General features: G+C 35.2%; 1 pseudogene; it reads right to left on the bottom strand.

Annotated features, from left to right (window-relative positions):
• Positions 1–14,818, bottom strand: part of LOC124383810 — a 43,168-nt pseudogene that overhangs the window by 16,176 nt on the left and 12,174 nt on the right.

The following is a 14,818-nucleotide window of genomic DNA, read 5'->3' as shown; positions in this document are numbered from 1 at the left end:
ATTTATATATATATATATATATATATATATTTCTTAGGAGATTTGTGCTGTATTTGGCCTTTTCAATATACATGAGTTAGTACCAAGTTTTGAAAAAATTAATAAATACCAAGCACATATCAGTGTATGCTTTAATAATGTACCTTGTCAAAGTTCCTTTGCTTCTTGTCCAGAGCAGCAGCAGCAGCATTGGACCTTTCCACATCCACCATGAGATCTTCAATCTCATTCTGCAGTCTGTGTTTGGTCTTCTCTAGAGAGGAGCATTTAGCGTTTACAGCTTCCACAGCTTCTTCTGCATCTTGCAGCCGCTGAGCCAGTTTTTTCCTGATTTAAGTAAACATTAAAGAAGAATTTTATTTTACACTGTTGAACGCTTACCTTTAAAGTTCATATTCAAAACTGATTGTGCAGGATTTACCCTTTAACTTGGTACTATAGTGCAAACAAAACTTACCTCACAACCATAATTGTAAAATGTCAAATTTAACTTATTAAATTGTGATTATATACACAATAACAGTAAATTATTATTGGGAGGAAACTTACTTTGCATCCTCCAGCTCTTCTGTTCTCTGGATAGCATCAGTTTCATATTTGGTCCTCCACTGAGCTACCTCAGAGTTTGCTTTGGAGAGACTGCGCTGTAGCTCAGCCTTAGCCTCCTGCTCCTCCTCATACTGCTCTCTGAGCAGGTCAGAATCATGACGAGCCGACTGCACTGCATGAGCCAGGGCGTTCTTAGCCTGAAAATCAGTCAGTAGAATTGTTAGCAAGTAGTGATTTCACGGTTTTAAGTGTTGATCATCAATGTTAAGCATTAAGAAATTACCTTGACTTCCTCCTCCAGCTGTCGCTTGAGATCCTCGACCTGCTGGGTGTAAGATTGTTTCCCTCTTGTCAGCTGAGAGACCAGTGAATCCTTTTCTTCCAGTTGTCTGGAAAGCTCACCTGAAATTATGAGATGACATATAGTATCAATAAAAAGATCAATTACACTGTATCGGCTTGTTTAAATATTTGGTTGTTGATAGACTTACCATTTTCAGTCTGAAGCTTTGCTTTCTGCATTGAGAAATCATTGATTGTCCGTTGGCCTTCTTCAGCTTTGGTTCGGAATTCACTCATTTGGTCCTCCAGGGTTCTACACATTTTCTCCAGGTTTGCCTGAAAGATTTAAGACATATTGATGTGCCCCTCTTAAAAAATGGTATGAACATGTTTGTATCTACAGTGCATAATTATTCATTGTTACCTTGGATTTAACAATGTGCTCCATGTTGGAGACCACATCATCCAGCTCCAGTCTCAGTTCACTCTTCTCCTTCTCAAGCTTCTGCTTCACTCTCTGAAGGTTGTCGATCTGCTCTCCCAGGTCTGCTACACTGTCAGCATGTTTCTTTCTTAAAGTCGCAGCAGTGGCCTCATGTTGCAGGGTGGCCTCTTCAAGGTCCCTACGCAGTTTCTGGAACTCAGCCTCTCTCTTCTTGTTCATTTCAATCTGGGCAGCAGTGGCACCACCAGCCTCCTCCAGCCTCTCACTGATCTCCTCCAGTTCCCGAGCCAAATCTGCCCTTTGTTTCTCAATCTTGGCACGAGCAGCTCTCTCAGCCTCCAACTCTTCTTCCAGTTCTTCAATACGAGCCTATTTCCACAACATTGTCAATTTGAAATGTCTACAGTTTCAGCAATCCAAACATTAACCTTTGTTTTGTAAGCTCATTACCTGCAACTCCTTCAGTTTCTTCTGGAGTTGGGCTCCCATTGCTTGTTCATCTTCAATTTTACTGTTAAGCTGGCTAATCTCAAAGTCTTTCCTGCAGAAGCAAATAAATATTTCAGTTTCATTCTGTTATAAATGTTTTTCAAATATAGCTTTTTCCAAAAAATAAATTTGAATCCTTACTTAAGCCTCTCCTCCATTTGCTGCTTGTCATTTTCCAGATCCATGACATTCTCTTGAGTCAACTTTAAGTCTCCCTCAAGTTTTCTCTTGACTCGCTCAAGATCCATTCGAATTTTCTTTTCTTGCTCGAGAGAACCCTCCAGCTAGAAAACATCATAAGAAAAGTTAGTATCCTATTTAATATCTATAAAATTTTTATAATGTATTTTACTCACGTCATCAACTTGCTGCTCAAGTTTAGCTTTGGCTTTGGTCAGAGTGTTGACTTTGTCCTCCTCACTCTGCAGATCATCCAGTGTTTGCTGATGTGCTTCCTGGAGAGCTTTTTTCTCCTTGGTCAGCTTGGCAATGATTTCATCAAGAGCTGCCATTTCCTCAGTCAGATTTTTAACCTAAAATGTATTGCATTGCCTCAGTACCATGGAACAATGCATGCTTATACCATGGACAAGTAGAATTTAACTACAGTAACTTACCTTGTTTTCAGTGGCATGCTTTTCCTTTTCCACTTTGGCCAGTGTAAGCTCAAGATCATCAATATCTTTTTTCAACTCAGAACATTCATCCTCCAGCTTTCTCTTCTTTGCAACCAACTCAGCATTCATTTCCTCTTCATCTTCCAGTCTCTCTGTCAACTCTTTACTTTTTGCTTCAAGTTGGATCTTGTTCTTAATTAGACCTTCACATCGCTCCTCAGCATCAGCAAGGTTATCTTGTTCCTACAAGCATAAGTAAAAGTTTGGAAAAAATGTTAAAGTTTTTTTAACTAGTTAAATAAATATTATTTAAAACTACTTAGATAAAGCAACATCAGAAAATGCTTGTATTTGTACTTTTTAACAAGAAAGTTGAAAAAACGTACAGATTGGACATGGAGCTGTAGGTCATTCTTCTCTTGGAGAAGGGAGACCATTTTTTCTTCCAACTCTTTCCTACGGGCTTCAGATTTAGCATAGGCCTCCTTCAACTTTGTGAATTCCTCTTTCATGTTGGCCATTTCTTTCTCAGCCTCAGCTGATTTCAGCAGTGGTTTGATCTTGAAGTACAGCTTCATCCAGGGCCAATTTTTCACCCCCATGAAAGCACGGACATTCCACTGGATTACCAGTAAGGCATCCCTGCAGAAAATAAATTAGAATATATGTATTATTAAATTATCAGGTTAAAATAATTAGGTAAAAATAATATTTAATAACAGGTATATTCCACCTTCTCTCAACTATCTTCTGAAATTCAATTCTTGAGAGAAGACCACGAGCCCTGGCTTGAATACCAGTAATGATAAGTGCAAGGCGGTCATCTCGCATTTCCTCAAGTTGACCCAGAAGACCTGCTTTAAAGAACACCTACACAGACATGGATACATAAGTATTATGTCAAAAAAAGAGCAGGGGAAGTGTTTATTTAAAATTTAATTTGGAGAATCCTTATACCTTTGTATGTCCCAGTTTATACTGGCTGTGGTCAATGTCCAGAGAGCCAAGTAGTTTCTCTGCACCTTTCTTGTTGTCAATAAACTGCCCCTCAGGAATAGCAGCAGGATTCAGGATACGGTAACTAATATGGAATCATGAAAGAACAGGGATGTTTAAAAAATGCAGGATTTATTTCTTTAGACAAAAATGTATTAATCTGTAATATAAAAGTTACCGTTGTCTAAAGTCACCATACAAGATCCTGTTGGGGAAGCCCTTTCTGCAGATTCTAATGCCTTCAAGAACACCATTACAACGCAGCTGGTGCATTACCAGAGGATTCTCCATGACCCCAGGAGTCTTGGTCTCATTGGGGATGAGGCAGCGGACAAAGTGTGGGTGTGTAGACTTCAGATTTGTCATCAACTTGTTCAGGTTCTCCTGTAGATGGTATCACATCGACTTAGAATCTACACATATTTAACTACCTGATGGTGCAAGAAATGGTGAACAACTCACGCGATGTAGAGCAGAAACAGTCTGGAATGACGAACCCTTCTTTTTTCCACCACCTTTGCCACCCTTAGACTCTGAAGCTGTTTTAAACAAAGCAAAAGTTTTCATCAACAATTGAATGTATATTAGCTTTTTCTTATTCTTTATTAACTGTCCTCTATTTTTAAAATCTTGTATCCAAACAATAACTCTGAGAAGAAAGTTCTTAGATTTTTAGTATGTTTCTCAGTATGTTTAGAATAAGCACAACAGCCCGTAAACTTACATGCTATTTTTCAGTAGCACTTTTAAGATGTGCACTTTTAATAGAGTATGATATAGGCATGTAAAGTCTTCATAATAGATTTAAAACTGAACCTTGTAAAATATAGTCTGAGCTACTGCTAATATTCTCTCTGTGTTATGAACCACAGATGGTTAAATGTTGGTTTATTTGGCAAAGTTTGCATGTGCCATCTCAACAGGCCCTACTGAAACTGATCTTGCTCTGTAGTATATTCTCGCCCATCTTTCAAGCAGGGACTCAAACATTTTTCTATATACTTATTAGAGAATGTAATTTGGCTTAATGATAGTAACTTTTCATTAGTTCATGGTTCTCTAAACACCCTTACCTGAGTCAGCTCCAGCATAACCAGCAAAGAGATTGCCCAACAGCTTCATAGTAGACTTCTGGTAAAGTCCTACTACAGTCTCATTGAGTGGATCCTTGTTCTTCACCAGCCAGTTGTTAATATTGTAGTCAACAGTGCCAGCATAGTGAACCAGGGCAAAATGAGCCTCTGGTCTACCCTTTACAACCCTGGGCTTCTGGAAGTTAGCAGATTTGCCCAAGTGATTGTCGTAAAGCTTAGCTTTAAATGTGGCATCACTGGCTTTGGGAAACATGCACTCCTCTTCAAGGATGGACATGATACCCATAGGCTAAAAATTCAAAGAACAAGTGGTCAGTGTTTTTTTTTTGTTGTTGTTAATAAAATAAAGCTTTTGACATATAATATTGTGTGCTTACCTTTTCAATAAGCTCAATACAAGCCTGCAAGTCCATGCCAAAGTCAATGAACTCCCACTCAATACCCTCTTTCTTGTATTCTTCTTGCTCCAGCACAAACATGTGGTGGTTGAAAAACTGCTGCAACTTCTCATTAGTGAAGTTGATACACAGTTGTTCAAAGGTGTTGAACTGCAGAAGAAATTCATTATCATTAACATGGGTGAAGCCCAAAAAGTAAAAAAACCCTCAAAAAACTCTTAAATGAAATTAAATGAAAATCAATAATAAAAGGAGTAATTATTAACACATACATCAAAGATTTCAAAGCCAGCGATATCCAGCACACCAATGAAGTACTGGCGAGGCTGCCTGGTGTCCAGAGACTGGTTAATTCTTACAACCATCCAAAGGAACATCTTTTCATACACTGATTTGGAAAGAGCACCAATTGCATAGTACACCTAAACAAAAAAAATTATGTCAGTATAAGTAATTATTTACTATTAGTACAGATCTTAGACTAAATGTTGAGGAGAGGAACATTATATAAAGGTTTACACTCCATTTATTACCTGTTGGACATTCTGTCCCTTGGTGACCCACTCATTTCCTACTTTGACTCTTGGGTGGCACAAACCCTTAAGCAGATCGGCAGAGTTCAGGCCCATCAGATATGCGACTTTGTCAGCATCTATATATAGATGATAAAGGTATTGGTAATTGATGCATTGCAAATTATTAAATATATAGTGCTACACTCACCACCCTACCCCCAAAAAAGGTTTCTAAGGTAAAGCAATTAACACTGACCCTCAGTGCCATCAGCTTCAGCCTGCTCCTCTCTCTGCTTTTGCTTGAACTTCATGTTGCCAAAATGCATGATGGCACCAATCAGCTTATAGATGCCATTCTTTTCTTCTTGGGTAAAACCCAGCACATCAAAAGCTTCCTGTTGACCAAATACATTGTATTATGTGCTGTATCATCAATTGAAAATTATTGATAATCTAATTTTTACATTAGTTACTGTTTAACATTAAAGTAGTATTCAATTATTTATACATACATCAGTAGCTACAAGCTCATCTGCATCATTAATTGAGGCCACTTGTGTTTCTCCTTGGGAAATGTAGGCGTAGTCATATGGGTTGTTGGTGATGAGCAACATTTCTATAAGTTAGACAAAAGTACATATTTACATATTCATCTACATGTATTGTATGTGTATTTAAGCATATTATAACAATCACTGCTGTACATTCCCCCACATATTTTGTTTTTTTATGTTTTTTTTAATGACTACAAACATTTAGTACTGATTAAAGTTTTTACTGGTAAAACTATTTCCTGAACTAGCAACAACAAACATTATGTTATGCCTTTATCAAACCAAGCACACTATAAGTTTAGGCAGAACCCTGTACATACCCAGCAGTTCTGGTTTCTTTTGAGACAGGATCTGGTAGAAGATGTGGTAGTCTCTCTCAGCCTTGAGCTGAAAGGTCACACGGGACTTTTCCAGAAGATCTTGATAGAAATTTATGCATTAAAATGTATACTTGATAAACATTTCTTTGGACTTATTGAAGATTATATGTATTAGATTTGTACGTACAAGTCTCAATGTCAGCAGAGGCCAACTTTCCACTGACACCAAAGTGGATACGGATGAATTTACCCTTTGTGTAAATAAGAGCATGTAAGTTTTATAAGTTGTCAGTGTTCTGGAAATAAGATAGAAATGAGGAAAATATACATGTATATGAAGTAAACTTACAAAACGGGATGAGTTGTCATTTCTGATAGTCTTGGCATTACCAAAGGACTCCAAAGCAGGGTTACACTGGATGATTTGATCCTCCAGAGTACCCTACAAAATTATTATAATAGGCATTAAATAGCTTAAATGTAGAATAGATATTAATAAATAATTATCTTAATAATCTTAATAAAACAGAGTTTATACTGAATACTTATTAACCTTTTTCTCTGAACATGCATCTTTCTTTCCAGATGTTGCTGCAATGCTAGCAAAGTACTGGATGACTCTCTTAGTGTTGACAGTCTTTCCTGCACCGGATTCTCCACTAGTGGTGAGAAGTGTCACATTATTTATCACAAATATTAATTATACTTTATGTGCCTTTAAAAGTCAGGATAAGTTTTCCACTTACGTGATAAGGATTGACTGGTTCTCTCTGTCTGCATGTTAGAAATGTAAAAACATTGTTAAAAATATTGACAAACCCAACAGTATGTGTATCTAATATAAATGGCAACACAGCACTTGAAATGTACCTGAAAGCATGTACTGGTAGGCGTTATCAGAAATGGAAAAGATGTGAGGAGGAGCTTCACTCCTCTTCTTGCCTCTGTAGGCAATGACAACTTCCTGGTTGTACACTGGCAGCCACTTGTAGGGGTTGACAGTGACACAGAAAAGCCCTGAGTAGGTCTGAAATTGAAACATAAGGATTTAAATAAACATGTCATCTGTATAATATTTGTGTAGTAAATGTGTCATATTTTGTTCACCCACGTAGATCATCCAGGCTGCGTAACGCTCTTTGAGGTTAAACAGAACAGCAGGTTCATGCAGGAAGGTGAACATCGCCATGTCCTCAATTTTATCGAACTTTGGCGGGTTCTGAGGGTGAACATCACACTCCTTCACAGTCACAGTCTGTGAGATAGAGAAACAATGAAGAGACCATTGAAGTGTTAAAATGATTCTTCAATTTTAATTTCATTTGAAATTTTTGTTTCATTTGGACGAATATATCTACCTTTCCAAACTCAGTCTCAACAGTGACTTTATCACCATCTCGGCTGGTGACAGAGGCTTTGACATACTCGACTTCAGGATCCGGCACAAAGCATTCCCGTTTCATGTCAAAAAGACGAGTCTGGGCCTCCAGTCGCTCCCTATCTGACTTACGCAGAAAAGGTGCTGCGACACCAAACTCTTCCATTAATGCGTCTCCCATCTTTCCACAGGACTTGGAACTTATGCAATAATTAACACATATACAGTTAGTTGCAGTAGTAATGTACATTTATAAACCATTTACATAATTTCAATCTATACTATAGACTGTCCTACCTGCTTTCAAGTTTTCTCTTTGTTCAGCGAAGCTGATGTTATGCTAGCAACGATAAAAAGAAATATTAGCTTTGTAAGTTTCTTGCTTAAAGAATTATGATCCAATTAAAATACCACATTCCCTGCACATAGAATACAAGATTATAAACCTGCTATAGCCCAATTTTCTTTAAATAAAATAAACATAAGTCTTTAGATATTGCAATGCTCCACAAGACACTCACTCCTCCTGCTCAGACCTTGTCTACTCCACTTACCTTCAGACTGCAGAGTGGTGTGTCCCTTTTGGACTCCATGGCCCCTTTTTAAAGGGAATCAACCACCCTTAAAAGGTCATAGATGGTTGAGCAACAATGATCCAGCTAATTTCAAAAGTAATCCTCTTTTCTTCCCCTAACTGATTGGTGGAGGTTTCCACAGAGTTGACATATATGGTATTTGTTAGCAACAGGTTTCAAGGAACAAATAACTGATGTTATGACAAGTAACAAGAACAACTGGTAGGATAAGGATTTGTCTTCTCAGTGTGGGCTCTTTTTTTAAATTCCAATTATTTCAAATGTTTACTAATTAGCCATCTTATTTGCCTGATTAATGTGTCTGATAATTTGAGTAGTGGTATTTTTTGGCATTATTATGTGCTTGTTTTTTGTCTTCAGTACTTTGTTTCTCTAAAGATCTCTTCAAAAGAATCAAAAGAGTTGGACCTGTCACAGCTCCAAATGTTTTATTTGTATATCCATAATGTGTATATGCATTGATCTATACTGGCATGGTTTAGTTCAATTGCATTGTTTTGCATTAAAATGACAGTGAACTTCATGGTATAATTTGCTAATTCTATAAAAGAAGACAGCCTAATCAAGTACATCTCTTAGCTCGTCTAATCAACATGATCATTTATAACCATTATCAATCACGTTGTAATATTGTTTTATATGGTTGTGAAGCAAATCATTAGTGTAATAAGTTATTGCTCATTGTGTTTTTTGAAGTAATAGTAACAATTATGAAGTAATAATTATGTTCCAGGATATTTACAGTGCAGTACTGATAACATAGTTATTGTGAATTGTTACCTCTTGAAACATGGGGTATAATTGGGTTGAAGGTAAAAGATGCCCATTAAGGATGGTTTGCATTTTAGTTACCATTTAGACATAATATTATATTGTGGAAAAGACTTTTATTTTTGTATTATTTTAGTCTTTTTCATACCTACGTTCATTTGTGTGATATGCATGCAATGATTCAAATATGTATATATGTAAATATATTCAAAATAAAATTATAGACTATATTTTGATGGGGGGTTTTTTTCTTCTTCTTCTTAATTTGGAATAATGTGTGAGGGCATTTTGTGTCCAAGGCAAATAAAACTAATTAACAGTGAAAATATTAATTTGCACACAGATTATGTATTTATTTATTTGTTTGTTTGTTTGTTTGTTTATTTATTTATTTATTTATTTATTTATTTATTTATTTATTTCACCATGCAGAGTCAGGTAAACATATTACATGCAAAAGGTGTATTTTGTTCATATGTCTGTTTATTGTATTAAAGACCTGTATCAGCTGTGTTTAATACACAGATGTATGAATCAATTATCAATAGATTAAACCCAACTACAATGAATCAGTACAGTAAAAAACATTGTTCACTGTTACGCAGAAAATAGTGTGCTGACATTTTAGTAGATCCAATCCTGCTTCTCAAAGTCAGAGGTCAAGAAAACTGCCAAGATATCATATACATTTTGAGAATCCCCAGCAGGTGTTAACATATTATTGTAAAGACCTGTGACTTCTTGAAGATGCTGAGGACTAACACCCTCACACTATTTCCCCCAGCCCCAGACTTCCTGGAACATTCCATTATGAACACAATAGTACCACGCAATAGGTTCATTCTCAGCTGTGAAGGTCCCTCAAGTAGTCAGCACCCCCCACTGTGCAAGGCCATTAGCACAACCTTTTGTACATCTTAAACAATGTGTAGGCTATTGTTGGTGGTACAGTATGGCAGTAGTTGCTTGATTTGCTTGAACATATGGTATGGCAACTTTAGACTGCATAGGAATCCACTGTACACCCAAAGTGAATCATGACATTTGTCAGCACTAGAACAAAGCACTAGCAGTTGCATAGGTTCAGAGGCTTCTTCTGCTTTTGTGTCATACAATATTTGTAATCAATTAGGTGTGAAATGTGCGAAATGCCTCCAATTATAGGAATGGCAGTTCACTTAGTATAAAATTTTCAAGCAAATGCAGCAGGTAATTAAACATGTTTTGAGACATGAAAAGAAAAGAAGAAAAGTTCAAGGACATACAAGTGCATCCAGACCTGACTGACTCTTCTACTTATTTACAGTGCTAGATAACCTTTTTACATACAATTTTTAAATGATTTAATGTGATTGTTAAATTAGATAATGATTCTGAATATAAATTACTGACAATGCAAATGCAGTAAGTCTGTTTAAAATGTATCCAATTTGCTGTTAAACCTTTACTTGACTGATTCCATGCAGTCTAATGCATTATAATGTATCTCTTTACTGAAAAGCTTTTCTGTATTACTGTGATTACAAAATGATCACAGTAATAAACCTCCAAAATATATGATGTTAGACCAATATTTTACCTTTTAACTTTAAACTGTTTATTCACCAAAATATCTTCGGTCATTCTAGTTTTATTTCTTTGTTTAACAAGTGCTTGGTCTATTGAAACAGTAATTGTTTTGTATTAATTAATCACAGTAAATATATGATGTTTAACCAATATTTATTAATTTTTTCTGCTTTCAGCTAAAGAAACTCAAATGTTCCAGTTTTGGCATTCATTCATTCATTCATTCATTCATTCATTCTTTCTTTCTTTCTTTCTTTCTTTCTTTCTTTCTTTCTTTCTTTCTTTCTTTCTTTCTTTCTTTCTTTCTTTTTTTCATTTGTTCATTCATTCATTCATTCTTTCTTTCTTTCGTTCTTCCTTTCTTTCTGTCTTACTTTCAATAGTTAGCACCCCTAACACAGATTGACAACTTATTTTCTTATAAGGAGTATCGGCTTGCAGGTCTATCTTAGGTCTTTGATTTGTACAACCCTAAACATCTGTTGTTGTCCGCTAAGCTAGTGGTAAAAAGTGATTTGTTTCCTTTGTATTGTTTCTTTCCTTTTGTCCATGAGGACAAAGATAACCCTGTGAAATTCCTCTCTCTTTTTGAGAAGGGCAACTATGCTGGTGTGGTACACTGAGATTAGTGTGTCCGTGAAGGTGTCACATTATTCATAGCGTCTTGTCACTTACAAATTCTGCATCCCCTTTTTGAAACTTGCAGTCTACTAAAGTTACCAAGGTTATTGAGTTTAAGTATGCATTAGCCTTTGTACATTTCAAGATCTAGGACACATAATATACAATGGCAAAGTGTTAATAACATTAATCTGAGTATATGTAGTCAATAATTCTTTGAATGACAAAAAACAAAGATAGATTTATAAAGTGTAATAACTGTGCTAAAGATTCTTACTACATGTAAAACATCTGCTGTGCAATCTATACTACATGTTTCAGCAATTTGTGAAATTTAAATGGCTAAAATACATGCAAACACCTACAAATCATTCAACAGTATGTTCCCAATGTAAAGCGGGTCTTAAAATAACTGTGAAGGTTGCAACAGGCCAACTTTTTTTAAGTGAACTCCACCCACATCTACACACTCTAATGCACAGACCTTTTTTTTTTTTTTTTGTTCACGTCACTGGGGTGACACCCTCTTCTCTTTTACTCTTAGTAGTGACATAGGACATCGTTGCTGTGAGGGGTAAGAAGGACACCTTATTGTTATTTTTTTTATTATTTAATACTGTATTTATTAAAGGTATTTTGTTAGGCTGTCAACTGCTTGTCTGACTAATATATTATGTCCATATTTATTCATATTATAGCATATCATATATTTATGACCATATTTATTGATTGTAATGCTTTGATTCTGATATGCTGCATTATGTATTTAGTGTATGTCTTCATTACATTTGCACTCATAATATTTAAAATATATAGTAGCCTGAAGAGGTGGAGGTATGTACTGGAGAGAAGTGGAATGAAAGTCAGTAGGAGTAAGACAGAGTACATGTGTGTGAATGAGAGGGAGGGCAGTGGAGTGGTGTGGCTGCAGGGAGAAGAGGTGGAGAAGGTGGAGGAGTTCAGGTACCTGGGGTCAACAGTGCAAAGTAATGGAGAGTGTGTTAGAGAAGTAAAGAAAAGAGTGCAGGCAGGGTGGAGTGGGTGGAGAAGAATGACAGGAGTGATTTGTGATAGTAGGGTATCTGCAAGAGTGAAAGGGAAAGTTTATAGGACTGTGGTGAGATCTGTGATGTTGTATGGATTAGAGACAGTGGCATTGAGTAAAAGACAGGAGGTGGAGCTGGAGGTAGCAGAGCTGAAGATGTTGAGATTTTCGTTAGGAGTGATGACGATGGACAAGATTAGAAACAAGTTTATTAGAGAGACAGCGCATGTAGGACATTTTGGAGACAAGGTGTCTCATGTTTTGGACATGTGCAGAGGAGGTACATGGGGTATATCGGTAGGAGAATGCTGAGGATGGAGCCACCAGGAAGGAGGAAAAGAGGAAGACCAAGGAGGAGGTTTATGGATGTGCTGAGGGAAGACATGCAGGTAGTTGGGTTGAAAGAAGCAGATAAGCAGTAGAGGAAAGGGGGGTATGGAGACGGATTATCCGCTGTGGCGACCCCTAATGGTTAGAAGCAGAAAGAAGAAGAAGTATTTTTTGTTTTGTTTTCACTCACTTTTTTTTATCCTCTGTATCACTGAGAGTTTCAGCAACTGTAATTACTATACTTTTATATATATGTGTATAGTATACATTTTGTATTAATTACTTTATAGAATTTGAAATGTAATGTTTATTACAAAGCACACACTATTCTGCGTTTTTTTTCACAAATTGCACAACTGTGCTTTTACAGGCCTATATAATTGTAGTAGTATATTATTGTAACATACAGTTTAAGGGTTATACTCTATTTAAATGCCAAATCTTACAATAAATTAATATGTATATAAAATCAATCTTTTTAGCATTATATAACAACATGCTTATAAATATACAAGTGCTTATAAATCTTTTTACTCTCAAATAATAGGTATTGCATATTTTATCAAAGGTCCTGACAATATAATAGAGGAAATGGAAAGTGAAATGTTTTAGTGTGTTAAGAGTTTTTATTGTACAGTAGCTATAAAAGAAGCATCATTTATATCGTTTTGCAAACATTCTCACAGAAAAGCTACAGTATCAGTCTGTTAAAAACATTTAAAGTAACATAAAAGTTTAACCAATACATATTATTTTTTTTAAGTTTCAGAAAATGTTAATTATCATATATCATGCTATACCATAACTAATAATATTTTCATTGATTGACTACGTATGATGTACTGGTGTTTTTTCTTTGTTCAGCCAGACATCTGATGCTCAATCAGACACATTTTGCAATTTGCAAAGTACTTGATATTGGTATCTTGGATAAGTTAAGCTTTAAGATCATATTAACTGCTTGTAACAAGTGCTTTTTTTTCCTCCTGGTATCTGTTAGAGGTTCTCTTTTTTAATATATATTTTTTTGCAAAACATCTTGTTTTATATTGTAAGTGACCTTGACCTTTATAACAACAACAACAACAACAATAATAATAATAATAATAATAATAATAACTATAATAATATTAATGTCCCTATTATTATTATTATTATTATTATTATTATTATTATTATTATTATTATTGTTGTTATTGGTTTTATTATTATTATTATTATTATTATTATTATTATTATTATTATTATTATTATTATAAAGGTCAAGGTCAAATTAATTTTTTCGAAACTTTTCAGAAAGTATTGTTACCTTATATTGTCATAAGTAGTCCTATGCATTTGTTCCTGTTATTTAATTGCTTTTCATTTGAACAGTTCCTTATATACAGTTGGTCCAACAGTCTGACACCACAGAAAAAAATGTATATATTTGTGTTATGTATTTTTTATGTCTTATTTACTTTTCATTGAATTTGTAATCAGTAATATTATTTGATATAAAATATTTTGGACTGAGTTACTAAAGAATACAAAATACAAGCATTTTTCACTGTGGCTCTAAGATTCTGGACCTCAATGTACACTTATTTTTAAAATAATTTTTTTTTTTATCATTAATACTAATTAAAAAATTATATAATATTTTGTGTCCGTTTTAAGTTTATTTTTTTATTTCTTTTTACTAATCTACTGTTTTTACCAAAAGGCTAATACAATAAGGATGCACAAGCTACTTGAGATGTAGTATGATATGGTGCAGTATTCAGTTCATATCAAACACAATTACACAACAGTGTTAATTTGTTCATTGACTTTATTCTATTCAACTACAGGCAAACTCAGAGGACAAGGTTTCCAGAGGAAACTCAGAAGACTTTTGAGAGCTTCACTCTTCATCATGTCCTTTCTGTAACACAAAAGAAGGGTATACATGTTATAGATCAAATGGTATAGTTAGGTATTGTTTAAAAACATAACATTAAATTATAGAATTAAATTTAATTCTATCTTGCATTTTATACATTCTTCTGCCTTTTTTTTTGTAAAATGGACATTGTCTTTTTATGTTTTTCCTCTTAAGCTTTCTTGCAATCAACTCATTTACTCACCTTAGAGCTGGTGTCTCGGCTTTTGGCTCTCAGCTTGTTCACCTGAGATTCAGCAATATCAGCTCTTTCCTCTGCCTCATCCAGCTCATGCTGTAGCTTACGGAACTTGGTTAGATTGGAATTGGACTGTTCCTCCTGAGA

The sequence above is a fragment of the Silurus meridionalis genome, chromosome 4 (assembly GCF_014805685.1).
Source record: "Silurus meridionalis isolate SWU-2019-XX chromosome 4, ASM1480568v1, whole genome shotgun sequence".
Lineage (NCBI taxonomy): Eukaryota > Metazoa > Chordata > Actinopteri > Siluriformes > Siluridae > Silurus > Silurus meridionalis.
This window is presented reverse-complemented; position numbering and strand designations above follow the sequence as displayed.